The sequence below is a fragment of the Ambystoma mexicanum genome, chromosome 8, assembly GCF_040938575.1.
Source record: "Ambystoma mexicanum isolate Mex_15411 chromosome 8, UKY_AmexF1_1, whole genome shotgun sequence".
NCBI classification, from domain to species: Eukaryota; Metazoa; Chordata; class Amphibia; order Caudata; family Ambystomatidae; genus Ambystoma; species Ambystoma mexicanum.
The window spans coordinates 159,380,715-159,400,442 of record NC_090929.1 but is presented as its reverse complement, the minus strand read 5'-3'; the positions used below and the strand labels follow the sequence as shown (position 1 = coordinate 159,400,442).

General features: G+C 46.3%; 1 protein-coding gene across 10 annotated transcripts in view; it reads right to left on the bottom strand.

Annotated features, from left to right (window-relative positions):
• KCNT1 (potassium sodium-activated channel subfamily T member 1) overlaps window positions 1-19,728 on the bottom strand; it is a 2,308,650-nt gene that overhangs the window by 894,012 nt on the left and 1,394,910 nt on the right. The gene's annotated exons all lie outside the window — the stretch shown is intronic.

Here is a 19,728-nt window from a genome sequence, read left to right as displayed (position 1 = left end):
CACCCACATCTTTCCAAATTTCACTTTTATTGCTCAACAATGTCATCTTTTTATCACCACCATTCCCAAGGGAACGGGTTCTCATCATCGCTGCCACCAGACCTTTGTCTTGATTGATCTTACCTGCTGCCCACCATGAAATTTGTTGCTGGTCCCTTAACTGGTTGCACACTATGACTTACACTCTACTTAGGCAACGCCTCTTTCAAGGCCAACATAAAATGATTCTCCTCCTGCTGGCAGTGAGAGTAAAATCGAACACAGCTGCAACACATCTCCCTTAGCAGAAGTACCCTTTCTCCGAACAGTTTCTTTAGATAGACATGATAGCACTGATTCTGTAGGCCGCTGTTCCGATTCGCTTTTCACTTGATGTGCTTTGCACTCTGAAGTTAACTGCACTAAGAATGGGCACGTGTGGCTGGCTGACATGCCCCGGAGAAGCAGACATTGGGGGGAGGCAAGAGTTTGTCTGCTGCTGCACACTGGGTCCTACTGTGCTCTCTCCCTACCTGTCCCCTCACCCTGGCATGGTGCAGCTTGTTGTGGTGCATTGCAGTGCAAATATCTCAGAGACTGTGTATCGTAGGGCCTGGACCTGGACGTCGAGTTTTGTCCCTTGTGTTAGGACCGATCCTTCTACGGCCACATGATGTTTTGCCGATTTCAGGCAACCGTCTCATGTGTGAAGGTGATGGAATCCGGGGAAACAGGTGGGGTGTCCAGATGTCATGTAGCTAGTAATGTCCATAAGATCCTAACAGGTAACTATGCAAAACTTGGTGCAGATTGATGAAACGGTGTGGAATTGTATAAGGAACGCTTCACAAAGCCACAAACCTGTACGTTAAACTCTACTGCACACGTTTTCCCTTTATAAAGATAGCATTTCTTAGACTGCAGCACCACTTTTCTACTTTAATAAAAGTTTAAGGAAACGTTCCTAAAGTTGAAAAGTGTCAGTCTATTAAGAAATACCTGCAATGCCACTGGAGCACATGTTTTTCCCACAACAAGAGATTTTAGCAGCTTTTACTGCTGGAAAGCATGACATCGCCCCGCCAATACTTCCACCCACTTCAGAATGATGGTGCTGAAAACTGGAAGGGAGAATGTCGTATTTCCACACTCTTTTTATCATGAGCTCTGACTCGGCGCCGGAGTTAGGATTTGCCAAAATGGCTGCGTCCGTCATTCCTACCTACTGTAACAGTGATTCCTTCTCGCAGTCTATTGAATGCATGCTGTCTTTCCAGCACCCGCTCATAGCAGGAACGCTATTTTCATTAAATGCTCTACCAGCAGATTCGTCATGATGAGGCGGTGCACCTGATATTACCTCATGCAGTAACATCAGTTCTTGCATTCAGGAAAACCACCACCTATTTGATAATGTGCTTCTTCATGAATAATTCATTCAGCCAAATGTTGTCCGATCCTGCCATAAAATGTGTGTTGTCCGATCCTGCCATAAAATGTGTGTTTCCAGTTCAGATGGTATGTCACAGGATGTGAGTGAGGGGACAGACAGGTTAAATTTCCTGGTTCATCAATGGGGGAGGGGGCAAGGGTTACAACGCAAAGGCACTGAATTTTGTAAACATTAAGAAATTGTATGTTGTGTTACTGGGATTTGTACCGCACCTCGGCCATTTTCATGGTCTACAGAAATGTGCACATTTCTTGCAAATCGTTCATAAGCATGATGCGTGGTCATCTTGTGAAGGGGTGAACAGTACACTTTCCAAGGGCTTGCCTATTTCGCAAGGCTCGGTTTGGGGGTTCATTTGCATACCCCTCCATTTCTTAAGATGTCATTAGGCAGCCAAATGGAGCAGGAGGTCGTAGTGTGAGTGGTAATGAAAGACATGGCCGCAGGTAAGAAATAGAACGTAATGGCACATTAGGATGAATACAGTTAAAAAAGCAGCTATCACTTATTACAGAGAAATAAACTGATTTATTTGTTTATTTATTTGTACCGTGCCATACGCCCGCAGGCATCAGGGTGCAAAACACAAAGACACAGCCATATAGACTTACATAGGGATGGGACACATGGCCAGGCCATGAAAAAGACTGACTGATTAGGCTAACAATTGTTACTTAAATAGGCATGTTTTTAGATTTTTCCTAAAAATAGTATATTTAGGTTCTAATCTCAATTGTAGCGGCAGATTATTTATTCCATTTGGTTGCTGCTGCCGTTGGGAACGCTTTGCCAAGGACATTTGTTTTCTTGTGTGGAGGCACTGATATGTAACCAAGGGTTTCTGATCTCAGAGCTCTTCCAGGCACGTAGCGTAGAATCCTGCTTTTTAGGTACGCTGGTGCTTTACCATACAGGCATCTATGAACAATTGTCATGGGTTTGAAGTGAATCCTATCTTCTATTGTCAGCCAATGCAGTTCTCTTCTGTCTTTGCTGATATGATCTTTCTTCGACTTCTGGTTCACTCTTCTAACTGCATTGTTCTGAATTTGCTGGCATTTCGCAATGCAGTGTTTGCTGGCTCCTAGCATAAGTGCGTTCCCAGGTCTAACCATGACACAATAGTCGCTCTGGAGATGGCCGTACAGGTTTACTCGCTGAGATAGGGTTTAATTGCTCTGAGAAGCATAAGATAGTAGGAGCCGTTTTTGCTCAAATACATAACCTGAGCTTCAGCACTCATTGAAGCTTCCAATATCATCCCAAAGGTCTTCCCCTTACCACCAATCTGGATGGAGGAGTCTTTGATAGTAAAAGACTCATATTGGGACGTTTGTCCCGAGCTTGGTGGCATCCCGATGAATCCTTTTCAATGCAACCTTTAATACTACCCTGCCTAATGCCCAGCAAATGCATGAGAAACAAAAAAAGAAGGAAATCAATGTGAAAAGAACATAACAGGAATTGAAATGACTGAGAATTAATGGATCTATGTGATCACTGCTTGCCTGTAATTTTACATACGAAAACGGTTAATCCAAAAATGGGGGGGCGCATCCAGCATCCTGCATTCCCCTTTTATCCACATACCCTCCCTGGCAGTGCATTTCCCTTAATTCCTGTGCCTCGTCTTTCCAAGCTCCCTGAGAGATCAGTACCCGATTCTTTCATTGGGCAGGAATTTCCACCGGAGGATCCTTTTGTCCCCTGCCTGTATCCATTCATTGGAATGGCAACACCCCTGTAAACCTCCATAACATTATACCATTCAAGGGGAGCCAGGGACAACTCTGCAACCCCTGCTCCCTTTTTGTTCCGTATTATGGGATGCAGCATTTCCGTTCTAGCCGAATGCCCAGTAAAAGCACATTTGGCATTTCTGCCTCGTTATTTTCTGCCAATACCGAATTAATAAATGATAATTTTTTGCAGACTGCTATGGAGTGCCACCGTTTTTTCTCATTGTTTCAAATAAAGTGCTGTATTGACTCTGAAAGGAACAGGGTAGAGAGAATGAGGCAGTAACAGCCCTGACGATCTGGCTCTGCCAGGGTGGTAAGGCTGTCTCAGGCTTTGAGATGGGTGGCCCTGTAAACCGGTACTGGGCCTAGTGGCAGAGTTGCCCGCTGTTCAAAATGGGCACTTAGCCACAGATTCTCAAAAATGATCACAAATCAAAAAAGAGCGCTTTCGTAGAAATGCGCAGGTCACCTTATTCTCAGACAGTAGCGCCAGCCGCCTTGCATACATTAGTGTCAGGGGCGTGCGCTCGTCACCAAGATCTGACTGGCTCCCAGCAACAACGTGGTTGCTGAGTGTACATTTCATAAAGACAGTTCCCTGAAAAGTGAGCAAAAAAAAGCATTTGCATCTCTGTTTAGCCAATGGAAATGCAAGTGGGACAGCTACGGGGTAAACCGGGCTGGCAAACCAAGAAAGAAGCAGGTCAGGCTCAGAAATGCCCGTGCCAGGATTGGTGCATCTCCCTGCTGCTTTTTCCCAACAGGCTCATGGGAATGGGCCTCATGTCTGCGCATTTAGAATTTCCGATGTGCTTTTAAATGCTCGGAAGCGCACCCTGGGGTATGCAAATATTTGGGTGACCAGATTTTCAAAACAAAAAACCGGGAGGGCCAACAACATAAAAGAGGGACTACCCCGTTGCAGCCCACCAATTACCGCCCCTCTCCCAACACGCCCCCACAACCACCCCCCAACCATATTTCCAGCACTTCTCCTTTCTATAAACTGTATATAATCTCATTTGTGCAGTTTTGTCTGTGAATCGTAGCATGTTAATTGAAAAGGAGCGTTAGCTCTAATTGATATCACATGGCTTGCTGTACAGTTATTTCCAAGCCAGTCTCTGTGGCACTGTCAGTAAGTGTTCTGACTGGTACCTGAGAGGTTGGGGGTTCGAGCCAAACTTCCAAGTAAAAAATTCTGTTATTTTTGTGAAAATAATTACGGTTTTAATTACCGTAGCCCTCCAAACATGCAAACCCCGGACGCGGTTTCAAAAATGAAAAAACTTTCGGGACCCCGGGACGGAGGGTGATTTCCCCGGACTGTCCCGGGAAAACCCGGACGTCTGGTCACCCTAGCAAATATGGGAAGGGGTGAAGAAGGTCAATTGACTGGCTGTATCTAAGATGCGCCCATTCAGATGCCCTTTGTGGATTGGGCTGCTCCTTTTTGGCGCAGGGGATGAAAGGCACTAGAATCTGGCCCTTAAATTCTAAACTCACCTTCTGTCCTGGCTCACAGTATGAGATCCTGAGCAAATGGACTGCCCCCCCCCGCATGTCAGTTCCATCATCTTTCCCCAATTGAGAGGACGTAAATAAGGTGCCCAGTACCGGTGCAACCCACTTTCCCACTAGCGTTTCCTTTATATGCAGTTTGTGGTTTATTTGTGAATGAATTAGACATGTGCATAGCACCTAAGAATGACATCATGAGCAAAAAGGATCTTAGAAACACAATAAGGCATGGTGTTAAATGTTGGTGAAGTCTACAGTTTGGAATAAATGTGATTACTTTAGATTTGTATTTTCATGCTAGTGGAAAACCAATGATTCCTATGGAATCCACATGACTTTTCCACCTGGTGAACGTAGGTGGATTCCATAGGTCTTCATTGTAAATGCTGCATGAAAAACGGAATTTGGAGGCAACATGTACATTTTTTTTTTCAAAAAGGATTGTAAAAGTGAAGAGGAATGGCAACCCCGCCTGTTTTGTACTCTTCTAAATTGCACTCTGTTTTGGAAATGTCCAAATTTGCACAGTACGTGCAAATGGACACTAACCCCTCACATGCAACTTGGGAGGGCTATAAAATGACCCCTAAATCCTTTTCTTAAAGAGGACTAGGAAACAACCTGCCGCAAGTCCGAGAACACGTTAAAGAACCACTCCAGGTCATGCACATCACACCTACAGAACTTGCCGCCGCTTGGCTTGAATGTATATGGACCAGCTCTGCTGCCTCTGCTGAACTGTCATCACCCATCCAGCACTTACGGAGACTCCGGGAAGTGGACTCTGGTTACCTAAGTCTCTTATCCCTCCCATAGTACCACTTGCCACTCCTAATCTTGACCAACTTCCCTACGCCCCTATTTTCCTTTCTCTCCCCTATCTTTTTTGGTACCCGGAAGTGAATTGCCATTCGCACGCCAGCTGCCTTATAACTCACAGAGAGGAACAAGCAACAGTTATCTCCCATGGTAGCACGTCTCTACAGCAATGGAACCTTAAAGGCAAACTGCATGGCGAAGAGGGCTGTCAGTAGAATAGGAATGGGGCGGGGCCAGCGGGGAACCTACGGATCAAGTCTCACCCTTTAAGAGTGTAGTCAAGCCACCCAGGTACCACAGGCAATGGCAATGGTGGGCATCAGTGTGGAGGGCCTTTTCAAAGATCTCAACGTGGGCCCTGGAGTCCGGCGACTCAGCAAGGCTGTCCACTTTTTCTACTGCTGTTTGATTGGGTTGCCTGGAGTGGTCCTTTCCTCAGCGCATTTGCATGCTGAAGTGTATGAAAGTGCTTAGAAGCTCATTACGAGAAGGAGACCGCGGATTCTACGAGCCATTATTTCTGCCAGGGGAATAGTGCTGTGGCTAGGGCAAACAAGAACTAGACCGGATGGAGAAACATGGCTAACAGACCTTGACCACCTTTGAAAAGCGATCAGCTATTCAGGAGGAAACCCAAAGACAACGCAACAATATTTGGGTGAACTTAATAGACCTACATAGTCTCTAGATCAGTTAACATGTTTCTATGCTTTTCTGTTTATGTTTTCCATTGATCTACGTGCCCCGCGTCCCCACTTCTCCTCACTCTCCTACTTCCCATGCTCGGTCCTTCTCCTCTGACCTTCTCTGACCTTACTTACCTCCCCTCTCCCCCATTCACATCCTTCTCAATTCCCTACTCTGGAAATGTGTCAGTAGATTGTTTGCAGCCCTGGGGTTACTTCCTTTCGTGGGTCTTTTGAATATGGAAAGGTCGCACAATATTGTTTTCTGTAATGTCAGACTTTGCTGTTCATGTAATAAAATCTATTTTTAATTTTTTTTAAAATGCCCAGAAGCATTCATGAGGCAGCAGGTTACTGCTATCTAAAACACAAAAATAAATGTTTTTGCTGTAAAATAGAACACTTCCTCCTGGTGTACTACTGCCGGATGTTGCTAGGGAAACAATGGTAGACTTTATATAGTAATATTGATATGGCAGTCAGTAGCTAGCTCAATATTATATGAGTGCTCCTTTTTTTGTGCCCCACAGCAGCCTTAAGATCCCTGTTTGCCCTCTGCAGCCTGAATGACTGACAAGTGAACTTGCTTTATCAGTATCGCTGACCTCCTACAAATGTCCTTTCATTTGCATGTGACTGCATCTAAAGTATAGCAGACCCCTCAACTGTAGGCAGTCGCCTTAGGGGTGCGTAGATGTTTTAGTCCCACTTTCCTCCTATCGTGGCACTCCATAACATACAGCAAAATAATCAGCCCAGCTGTCGGATAGCCTCTACCTTTTCAGTACACCCTGTGCCTTTTCTCTATCCAGTCTTTGGCTTCAAACATTTCTACATCAGACATAGCTGCTATTTTTTCACATTTCTGAACAGTTATGCACAGTTCCTTAAACTACAATTACTACTGCATGTACTGCTGTGCTCCTTTCCCTCTCATTCTCAGACTACAATCTGCTGAGTGGCCATCTTACCTACAGCTTTGACGCCATAGCAAATGCCAGGAGGCGTTACACCAATACAAGATAAGATAACATGACATAACATAGCTGGGAGGAAGTCTTCAGTGCCACTTATTAATTAAATCGACTGCAAGGGCCAGCCTTTGGCTTGAGTAAATATCTTAGGTGTCCAGGGTCATCTCTCTGGTTTTATCAAGTACCTACACAATCAGGCAGAACATGCGGAAAGGGAGTTGTAATATTTCCTTTGCACAGGACGGTGGAGTGGACACTTTTGAGTTGACAAGACATCCTGACAGACACCATGGGCCTCATTATGAGTTGGGTGGTATTCCGGTGGTAAATCTGCCAGAATACGCCAAAAGGAATTACTGTTACCGCCACTTGGTCAGGCGGATTTGCCGCCAGATTACACCGGTGGTAGCAATGTTAGTCCCCATTTAGTCCATAGGACTTCATGGGGGATTTCGGCATAATTACTGCAGCAGTAATTCGGTGTGTAAAGAAGTGCTAGACTACTCGAATTTCCAATTGGTCTGCATTTTGCATGATGTGTGGCACAGCAGTTGGTCGAGACTTTTGAAGAACAACTCTGGAATTCCAGAATACCTGTGGCCCTGTAGAAACATCTGGAAGTAAAGATGGTGGCCCTGTGAAGCAAATAATGCACCTTCATTGCCCAAGGCCCAATCCAACACCTATGGGCCCGAGCAAGCCGAATACTGCCTGGTCCATGGGCGGGATACGATTGTGAGCCGATGAAACACTGAGATGTGTGGGAGGTGAAGCCACCTAACAGTGCTACTTGATCTCTGCCCCCGGAGTAACCACTGATTTGTGGTTTGGAATTAGCTCCAATTGGAAATTATGGCCTTTACAGCCCCCGCAATTGTAGAGTTTTCCTGCAGGATCTTGATGCTGAGACACATGACTTTAAATTGTGTGTATTACTCCTGCTGTGCTGAAGTGATTGCCTGAACCTCGTAACACTCTCAACAAATGGTGTGTTGTCATATGGTTGTGGTGTGTTGGGTGGGAGAATGTATATATCTAGAGGTATTCTTTAGTCTTTTTAGGTGTTATAAATGAAGCTGAAAATGCAAAGATTTACAGTCAGCTTTATCATTAGGATTTTTTAAAATGTATTGATAACTTTTCTAACCAGGAAACTGGTGCAATGAGCTTGTAAGAATGTTATTTACTTAACAAAGAAATTCACGCAAGCACTTTCTCTGACATAGAGATTAACATGCCAGCCTCTATGCTACCAATTTTGTGTATTGAACTTAGTATCCTAGTACTCATTTATTTTTGTCCAGTATGTATTTCAATGATTTAAAAGGGTACATTTTAAATTATTGTGCTAGTTTAAATTGAACGCGATTTACGGAATTTTAACAAAGAAGCACAGACTTATTGGTTTATGATTTGTTTGTTTCTGGCCATTTTCCGTTCCCTGCCCATCTCTATAGCAATTAGCTGAGGCAGTCAGGTGTCCCTGTCTTTTTGTTTGTGTAGCCCACACCTACTGCTCTGCCCTGATTTCCTGCTTGTAATCTGTAGCCATCCTGCACAACAGCCACTTGGTAAGACGTTTAGGGCCTGTTTGGTGCCTTTTTGGAGGGATATATCTGTGTTTTTACAGTGATTTCCGGTCAGTTTTTTTTATGTGGACTGCTCCTAGAGTGCACTCTCTTTGTGGCCTTTTTCCTTTCAGCTCCCGCCCCCATCACAATTGGCGGAGGCAGTCAAGTGTCAAGTGTCCGTGTCCTTTTGTTTATTGCTTAAAGGTCTCTGACCTGGCGATAGAAACGGACTGATGGCCGATGCGCAGAGCGGAGCTGGGATGGGCGGGGTTGCGGCCGCGTGCAGTGCACCGCATGGAAGAGGGGGGACTGGAATGTTTGCAAGGTTTTGGTGTTTTTGCAGGGTTCTCCGGTCCCGTCTCACGGGACGGAGGGGTGTCCCATGGGTGTGGAGGAAAGGGGACTGAGTAAGGTGTTCACTACGGTGAGTAACCTGGTTATTGACCACCCTTGTAGTAATATCGCTACATCGTGGTGAAAAGTTGAAATAGTTTAGGTACCGGTCGCTGCCAGCAGTGCATTAGAAAGTGTAACCAATCCAATAAGTGGCACTGTTCCCCTGCATTACTCTGTTTAAGGAAGGTACTGCTACTCGCAAAGAATAAAGATGGGCCGAGTGCCCACAAACCAAATTTGGACAGGAAGTGGGGTTGTAATATATCATGCGCCCAAAGAACAGTCCAAGATGTTCAAACTCTCTGCTGATATGGTGGGTACCAGTGCAGATTATGCACTCTGATCATTGGGATCAGAGCAGACTGCATTCTCCCTTGTCGACATGGTATGCCCTTTTAAACGGAGGAATGTAAGCGTGCAGAGTCCTTCAACCGGCGTAACGAAGTCTCTTCCTCCAAAATTAGGTTGTGCAGAGGATGGTTTGTTGCCGTTAGGCAATTTTCCATTTATTGCACCCCAATCAGGCACACTCGCTTCCTCCTCCCTGGACCAGGGAAATATGATGGAACCACAGCTTATGCAGAAAACTGAGGTGGGAGAGTGGGTCCTTGGCTGAAGAAGTGGTAGCCTTGAGTCAATGGTGCGGCTTACTTGCTCTGTAATTCTGGCCCTCCGTTTGGCTGCAGATGGAGTGGGGTGATAATTGCTGGATCCTCAGAGCCAGGAAGTAGCTTTTTGAAATCCATTTCCAACGCCATCGTCTTCATCTCTAGTTTGGAAGTCTGACCTGTGCTCTCTTCCATCTCCCTCCTGTGGGGGTGTAGGAGGGTGAGACTGCCCCATATCCATATTGCGTGAGGTTGTAAACAGTTTTTGCACCAATACTGAAATATCTATATACTTGAAACACAGCCGTCTTAATGGCCCCTATTGAGTAGGTTAAGGCCCCCATGCCCCCGCTCTATATATCATTGGTATGACCTCAAAGCGCTAGTAGATTGAACGCCCCCTGGGACCATAGTCCAGGTCAGTCGAGAGTAAGGTGTCCTAGGGTGCTTGGGTGCACCAGTTGTGTGCAGCTGATGCAACTGTCTGATGGTAGCTGCATCCTACCATTAGCTGTGGTTGTATTGATATCAGTTGAATGTGTGCAGTCTGGAGAATGGACACCCAAGACTGTTTTGGCTGCATTAGGCCTGTGTAGGACGCATGTGTGCAGCTAGGCCAGTTTGTCATGGGGTGTAGCTGCGTTTTATTGGGATGAGGTGTTCATGGGGTAATGTTCGTATGTGAGTAGCTATGCCTAAATTGATCAAGGGGTATAGCTGCACTCTTAATTGTGTGATGGTGTAGAGTAGAGAGTAAGCATAGTGATATGGGAGGGGTGTTTGGGTGGAGCTATGCTCTAAGGAGCTCGCTATTTGGATTTCAAGCATGCGCTTGCTTATTAGTGACCCTATCGTTTTCAATTGCGTCATTGCTCGGGATCTCATTGAGCATTAGTCATCACGATGCAAGGTTCAATCGCCTCAGGTGGTCGATATTATGGAAGGAGCCCTGGTTTTAGAGCTTTCCGGAACGTCAAATAGTCTTGGGTGTGTCGAATATGTGGGGGGAGCGAGTTCCACATAGTTGGGGCTAAGCTTGAGAAGGCGGATCCTCAAGAGAGAAGAGGATCTGAAATTGGAACCCTCCCTTCCCCGCACACTATACTGCCTTTAGGGAAGCTAGTAATTCGGTTTAGACAAAGGTCCTTCAATTTTTAGCAATATAAGATTCCAATTGTCAAGTTCATGAATAATTCATTCAGCCAAATGTTGTCCGATCCTGACAGAAATAGATGTTGGAATCACTAGGAAGGCAGTGCTTAGTCTTTGGACGCGGGATGGGAGGTATGGTTTTCTCTTCTTGTAGGTACAAGGGGTTGGTCTTGTGCACTCCTTGGTGAGTGATGCATAGGGTCTTGAAGATGGCCCTTCGTCCGACTGGGAGCCAGTGGAGGGTTTGGAGAGCTGGTGAGATGTAGTCTCTTAGACCAAGTGCAAGGAGCAGTTTTGATCTATTTGCAGGGAAATGGGAGGAATGCAGAGACATGGGTGGCCTGGTTTGCCCTCTGTAGTCATTTCAATAGGTAATCTGCGAACACAAAATTGGCGATATTCCACAAGATGGCAGGCCGACCCTGTAGGTAACGCCCCACCACCCAAGTTGTGGCCCGAGCCTTCCTTAACGAGGGTGGCAGTGCCGATTCATGCGGGGTCTGTACACCGAGGGTCACATCGCAATTGGCACCTGTGTGGTTCTCTAGATGGGTGCTACTGGTGACTTTTCTTTCCCCCACTTTTTTCATAAATGAAAAAGGGGGAAACTTAATGTTACAGCCCGGCTCCGTGCAGTGTTGGAAGTCTGTTTTCAATGTCAACTTTGACATCATCCATATTGAAAACTGACTTCTAGCACTGGGCGTCGCCAGCCGCACTGTTTTTTATGCAAATTAAGACCATTGACAACCATGACTACATGGGTGCTCAGTTAGGGTGGAGCCGGGGAAGTGAAGGGGACGCTGGCTAACCATGGTGGTCGGAATGCAGGCTTGTACCTTAGAATCCAGCCAACGTTCCGAGCCTTCTGATTGGTCAGCACCCTCCTGGGCTTCTGGACGCACCATTTTGGTGCTTGGTTGGGGCCCCCCTGCCCTGGCCTGCAGCCCCGTTTCCTGGCTTCCCTTCCCTCCCTCGACCAGCCTCCCAGCCCAGCCCCTGATCCCTGATTGAGCAGCCTAACACTGAGCCTCGCTAGGCTCATATGGAGCCACACTGCCTGTAGCCACTATTCCATCCAGCGCTGCCGGTGAGTTGGGTCAGGAGAATACCCTCCTGGGCTTCGACGCACCATTTTGGTGCTTGGTTGGGGCCCCCGGCCTGCAGCCCTGTTTCCTGGCTTCCCTTCCCTTCCCTCCCTCGACCTGCCTCCCAGCCTAGCCCCTGATCCCTGATTGGGCAGCCTAATGCTGAGCCTCGCTAGGCTCGTATGGAGCCCCACTCCCTGCAGCCACCATTCCATCTGGCGCTGCAGGTGAGTTGGGGCATGAGAAGACCCTCATGGGCTTCTGGATGCACCATTTTGGTGCTTGGTTAGGGACCCCTGCCCCGGCCTCCAGCCCCGTTTCCTGGCTTCCCTTCCCTCCCTCGACCCACCTCCCAGCTCTCCCACCCCCCCCCTGTGATTGGCCCATCCAGCTCGAAACAGAACCCGTACCGGCCCTGGCCGGTACCCTCCTCCCCTCCCACCTATCAACCAGGATTAGTTGTTCGCCACTTCTTAGCACACCCACCCAGGGCAGCCCTCTGCCCAACAGCCCCTGCGGTTAAGGGCCCCAAGGAAAAGGGCAGCTTCTTCATTGGCAGCTCCAAGGCGTGTCTGCAGGTGTTCGCAGGGGAAGCCAATGAAGCCAGCCGTCAACAGACACCAACAAAAACTGTAAGTGTGGCATGGGTGGGGTATAGAGCAATTAATCTTCTTCAGAAAGCCCCTGCCACTCTACCTTACCTTTCCATAACGTAGACTGCCATAGACTTGCACCATGCATAGTTAGAGAGATTTGTGACCACCAGCCTAAATCTACTCATGGATGGACTGTAAATGTTGCTGCATTACATACTAATATACTTGCCAATGTTAACTAGTGCCATACCTAGAGAGAACTATGAAGATTAGCCTGCGTCGCATCTAGATAGGATTGTTAATGTTAGCATGTGCCACACTTAGATGGAATTCTTAACCTTAGCCTGCGTCACATCTAGATAGGATTGTGAATGTTAGCATGCGCCACACTTAGATGGAATTTGACTGTTACCGAGTGCCACACTTAGATGGAATAGTGATCACTAGCCTGCCTCACATCTAGACAGGATATTGAAGATTAGCAAGTGCCACACTCAGATGGAATAGTGTATGATAGCAAGAATCACACCTAGACACAATTGCAAGGAAAGCAACACCAACTAACTAATCCACTAACAATTTCATCCCTCTGCATACACCTCTCAAACTCTAACCAAACACAACCACAAACCTAAACACAGCAATCCGCACAAACTTCACTACACTGCAACGACAAAACAAACCACACGTAGACTTGCACAACACCACACGATGCCTACCAACCGTAAAACACCCCAAGCCCAGCCAACGGACCCACCGGGCTGAGGCTGCCAACAGCACATCACTGCTCTCTTGCACTTTTCCAGCTTAGTCCCACTAACTCACCCCCCATTCCCCTTTTTAGAGCCGCCAGAGTGCCAGGGGACCACTCCAGTGGGGATAGTGTGCTGTAAAAATATTCTTTAACATTAACATTAACAGTACTCTCTTACTGCTCTCCGCTGCTTGTAATTTGTAGCCATCCTGCACAACAACACTTGGTAAGATGTTTTGAACCTGTTTGGTGTCTTTCTGGTGGGATATATCTGTGTTTTTACTGTGATTTCCAGTCTGTTTTTTATCTGGACTGCTCCTAGAGTGCACTGTCTTTGTGGTCTAGTCCTTTGTTTGTTTCTAGCCTTTTTCCTTACCCTCTCCCAATCTTCATTTCTTAAGCATTGCTCCCATGGCAGCCGGAGAACGACAGAGGATAAGGGTGATTTCCCTCCCTGTTTGCCTGCTCACTTGGGGCCCTAGCCCTGTCAGGCACGATACTCCGACCAACAGCTACATCCAGGAAAGGGACGTCTTACTGTCGATTTCACCATTGTTGCATTTTGCCACACTTGCATTTCACTTCCCAGAGTGTTCCTAATATAGATTTGCGACCTTTGCCTCACCACTGCTGTATTTTGCCACATCCGTATTCTGCCTACCGAGCGTTCCAAATTTAGGTTTGCTACTTTGATTCCCACCACGGTTATATTATGCTACGCTTTCATTTTGCTTCCTAGAGTGTTCCAAATTTGGGTTTGTTACTTGAATATCGACAATGTTGAATTTTGACACACTTACTTTTCACTTCCAGAGTTTTTCTAATGTAGGTTTGCTACCTTGGTCTCCCCACTGTTGTGTTTTTACACACTCGCATTCGGCTTCCCGAGGGTTCATAGTTTAAGTTTGCTACTTTGATTCCTACCAGTTACATTTTGCCATGCTTGCCTTTTGCATCCCCAGAGTGTTCCAAATATAGGCCTGCCACTGTGAATCCCACCACTGTTATATCTGCCACACTTGCATTTTGCTTCCAGAGTGTACCAAATGTAGGTTTGCTACTGTGAATCTCTCGACGGTTGTATTTTGCCACAGCTCCATTTTGCTTCCTAAATGTTCCCAATCTGGTTCGCTACTTTGCATCTTGCCACTGTGACACTCTGCCACACTTCCATTGTACCTCCCGGAATCTTCCTGACGTATGTCTGCCACTTTTGAATTCTCCTCTGTGATATTTAGCTGCACTCTCATTTCACCTCTTGGAGGCACTGCAGGGTACTGGTTCCTGCAGTCACCCATCCAGGACCAGATAAAGCTGCCTTGACCTCACTTCTCCACCCCTAAGTTCCTGAATAAATTACCCCCACCAAGATAGCACCTCTATACTCACAATCTCTCACCATGGCTAACAGCTCTAAAATTAGAGGTTTCAATTGGTGCCCCAGAAAGGACCCTATTCACCCGGTCAGACAACATCCTTTCATGTTGCCACCCCCCCTGCCAACCTAGCACTCATGAGAAGCAATGTCCTACTCCCTCCCTCCGAGACAACCTCCTCCTCAGCACCCACTCGATCATCCACCCTTCCGCACATAGGTGGTCTTCTCATCTCGTTCCCTCCCACTGTGTCTAACCCACTTTTGAACACTCCACCTTCACTCCCACTAGCTTCACCTGCCCACCAGTACCACAACCACCCCATTCAGATCCCTGCTTTACATCTCTAAGCACCTTATGTGCAATCTTTGCAGCTACCCCCTGCTCGGCTGACCCACCAACCCTTACCCACATGCTCCAAGTTCCCTCAAAATGCCTAAAGAATATACACCTCACCTCCTGCACCCTTCCGATCGATCATGACTCCCCTACCTATCGCCCATACATAAAATTAACTCTCGTACTTACATCCTCACATACTCCTCTACACGCCTAAACCCACTGAAATGTCTACTTTACATGTTAAATAGCCCAAGGCCCACACGCCAAGCACTCCTCCCGTGCACCTCTAGGAGACTCTCACCTGAATCCCTACTCACTGGAAATCCAACCCCATCTCGGAGACCGTCCCCTTTACCCCCATCCAACAATACAGAACCCCTCTCCACTAACCTATGTGGCCCCAGCACCCGGTACACTAATCCACACCCTCCCCCGCATACACTCCCATCCCTTGTAGCCACATTACCATCCAAAATCCAGAACTACTCCACATTCTAGCCCTCACCCCACATCCACCAATAATGCATAAGGCCTCTGTCTCCTCACCCTCCACTGGAAACCAACTGTCTCTCCCTAAGGACACCACTCCCACACACACATGAAGGACCCTGCACCGATTCCAACCTTCCCCCCCGCTGCCACACCACAAGCCAACCACCCGACCGCACCACCCAGCCCTCCCTCCCCATCACAATCTCCATCACTGCATCTGCAATCACCCTCTTTCGCCTACGCATCTAGCCAACCCCATGCCTCAGTGGTCACCCTTTCTCCTCTCCCAGAACCTACCCAAAATCTGACCCCCAACTTCAAACAAACAACTGCAATGTCGTCTGAATCGCATTCTCATCGATGCCAGATCTATTGCAAAAAACGGTCACACTATATGTCACCTAATCTCATCAGAATGCCTGACATCCTCTTAATCACCAAAATCTGGTGGTCCAAAGAATTCTGGCCGACTGCACATGAAGCCTTCCCACCGTTACAAACTTATTGTGCAAAAGAAGGCCAGCAGCGCTGGTGGCATTGCCATCCTTCACAAAGCCTCCCTATCCCTCCCTATCCACAGTGCACTCTTATGAACAGGCACGCAGCACAGACTGCGAATCCCTCCTGGTAAAATTCCTGCTCAAGCTCTCCTATACACACAGCTTCTTGCTCATTTAGCGACCCCTGCGATACAATTGAAGCTTTGCAGAATCCCCAGGCGATACCATAGCAGTCATCATGGTCTCCCACACCCACCTCTCAGTATTGGGGGATTCCAACATCTAGTTCAGCATACCACATACCTCTGTGCACTAGCAACTTTGGGCGTTCTAATGTGCAGAATGGGATTACCATAATAAATGATATAGGACCCAAATAACCGGACAGACTCAAAGAATATGGCAAAATACTGCTTTATTATCAGTTCAATAAAGTAGAGAAACCTGGCGAACAACAAATCGTAGTCCACACACTCTCAACTACTTTTCAGTTACACAAAGGCCTTATACCTCGATGTGCATCAGCTATGACGTCATCCTATATGGCAAATAATAAAACCTATCGGATGGAGGGATTGATTAGGGGAACATATCTACTTATAGTCTCTATAAGTATTAGTAACATGATTGGCTGCCCCACACATACTAGGCATGCCTTGAACTTCCCTCATATAATACAGATTACAGAAGCATAACAGTAGCAGATTGGCCACTGCAACAATGTATGCTCAACATTGCAAAAGCCCTCTGATAAATTGGCATTCTCTCCCAACCGTGGACATTCAGCTCATTAGCAGCACATAAGCAAAATGAAACCCAGGTGCAAAGATCAACTTCAGATTACTGCCCACGTGCACAATTAGTCCACCATCTCTCATCAGCCAAGCCTTCAGCCAAGGGCTCTTCTTTTTACTTGACCTTGCATGGTGTTCTCTTCCCTGGAACTTTAAAGGGAGTTGAGGTACATCGTTCTCTTCATCTGGAGTTCACGAATAGGCCTTGTTTTCTGGTCTTGCACCACGTGTGAAGAGACCATGATTTTGTCCATATTACCTTTCTATTTAGTGCTATTTGATTCAATTATCCTGGGTGCCATTACTCTCTTTGGCCTTTGGAGACTTGGTTGCTCCGTCTCACATGTGCTTTCTTCATCTTTAATATTCAATGCTTGGCATTCGCAAATGTTCACTCATTACTTAATCTAAGAGAAATATGTCCTGCGTACATTGCTCATCCTCGTTGACTCCCTTTGTACCCTTCAGTTACTTCTTGCTGTGGCATCCTTGATCTCTTGCCAACAGCTATTTCTTGTTCATGCATTCATTTGTATTTTCAGTGTCTGTCAGCTCTGCAAGCCCTGGTCCCTCTCCTTCAAGCATTTCGCTTACTATTATACAAAACCGACGTCCATCTTTTAAACATGGCCACTTCGCCCATGTCAAGCTTCTATGTGACGCATCTCCCCTGCGTTTCTCAGTATATACATCTACTACTCATCTGGTTACTTATCTTCTTTGTATGTATGCTTTCTTCTCACTTGTATATATGTTTACTTTGTTTCTTCAGTTACATCTTCATTCTTTAAGTATTCTTATATCATTTCGGTGTGTGATCTCCTCTTCTCCTTATGACATCACTTTGCACCTGCCAGATTTTCCTTACAGCTCTTCGATATTCAGCAGTGTCTGCAACTCTCCTGCTACCACTTCAGTTCGAGCATACATTCGATATGGTTGTCTGAGTGCATAACGTCTCTAATACACTCAATGGGGTATTGAGCTTATACCTGATGTCATGCACAGTGCCTTATATTTGGCTATAAAACCACACACACATTTTACAACTCCTTCCTTTACTTTCAACACAGACTGTGGTCTTCCAAAGGGAGTTCATCCTCACAGCACTTTGAGGCCATACCAGCAGGCACTATACAAATGCCACCTAACATAACAAAACATTTGGACAGCAGACAGTAAAAGACATCTGACGTCAAGAGATCTGACCTCCCAGAAGGGAAAATGTCCCTCCAGTTGGCTGATCTCCTAAGAGATCCAAGAGGTTACTTATCTTGATCAAAAAACTACTCTGAAATGATCAGGCGACAACAGGACACTGCACCTTCTCCAGCTTAGGTGCCACCTCTAACTGAATGGGATTCACCAAGATACACAGGCATCAACAGTTTGCCACTAACCGGGATCTGTTACAATCCACTCAAAAGGTGTTAAAATGTCAGTTATCAATATTTCATATATAATGTGTTTACAGTATGATAGAAAAATAGTCATTGCATGATATATGTCATTTATAAAGCACCTTTACACAAGTGTTTCTAGGCGTATCAAGAAAAGGAAGGGGAGACAAAGGGAGGACAAAACAAACAATCTTACTAGGCCTTGTGTCATTCAGATCGTGCAAGTGTGAGAGGAGTGAGAGGAGAAGTGCCGGGGGAGGGACGGGTGAGAGTAGAATAGCCAAAGCTCAAGTAAGTGCCGCCAGGTTGGTCGGCTCAAGTAAGTGCAAGGAGGCAGGGGACTGTAGGGTTGCAGATACAGTCGCTAAGTGCGAGGTAGGCCCAGAGGTAGTGCAAGGGGCTACTGGTTGTGAAGGAGCCTGGTGCCCATTAAGGTTGAGAGTATGACCAGGTAACCAGTTAGCAGAGCAGACAGGTATATCAGCAGGGGAGAGAGAGAAAGCAGAAGCGAAAAGGAAGGTCTTGCGCTGCTTCCGGAACCTTAGGTGGTGCTGCTAAAGTTTGAGAGAGGCAGGGAGGCTGTTCCAGAGGGAGGCGCCAGCCGAGGAGAGAGATCTACCCTCCATTCTTTGCCTGATATTTTTCTGTTATTATACGGAGAGGTGCAGTAGCTCCAATAAGCAACAAAGCACATTTTAGGCAATGTTTAGTGTACCAGGAGCCTCTTAAAGACGATGTGCTATACCGCAGGCTGTAGAGTTTGGATTACAGGGAGCAGAATGTCAATTGGTGGGTTGGGGCGCAGATTTGAAACAGTAGATGGTATGGTGCCAGAATATCTAACATTTGCACCAGTGCTAAAAAGTGTGCAAATGCTTTGATAATACAAAATGGAGCAAACCGATTTTGAGACAATCCATATTATGTACAAACGTTTGCATGTGGGAAAAAATGAATCAGGCTGTTTTTGTACTATGTTGACTGCATAACATACAACACAAGGTGTCTATTACATTTCCTTTCATGTTACGCAGAACACATAGGGCCAGATTCATGGAATTCTTGGCACAGTGCAGAGGGACTTTTCACTGCTCAAAAGTGACTTTACACTGCTGACATAAACCCTGATCCATGGAACTGTGCAAAGTGTATTCTTGCAGTGCAAAGTCAATGCAATTTTGTACTGCATTAATGACTTACCAAATGACTTCGTATTGACTTTGCACTGAAAACATACACAGTGCAAAGTCAGTTTGAACCATGCAAAAAATTCCATGAATCTGATCCATAGTAAAAAGAAGACAGCCTGCTCCAATTTTCCCCAGGTGAAAACATTTTAAATAGTACTGATTGGGGTGAAGCTTTTTTGCGCCGTCCCCTATTAACAAACTAGCAAATGGGTGCTAAATGAATTTGCTCCACTTTTTTGCACATGTGCAAATCATTGATAATCTGCCCCCTAAGGTGCAGGAAAATAAACTGACC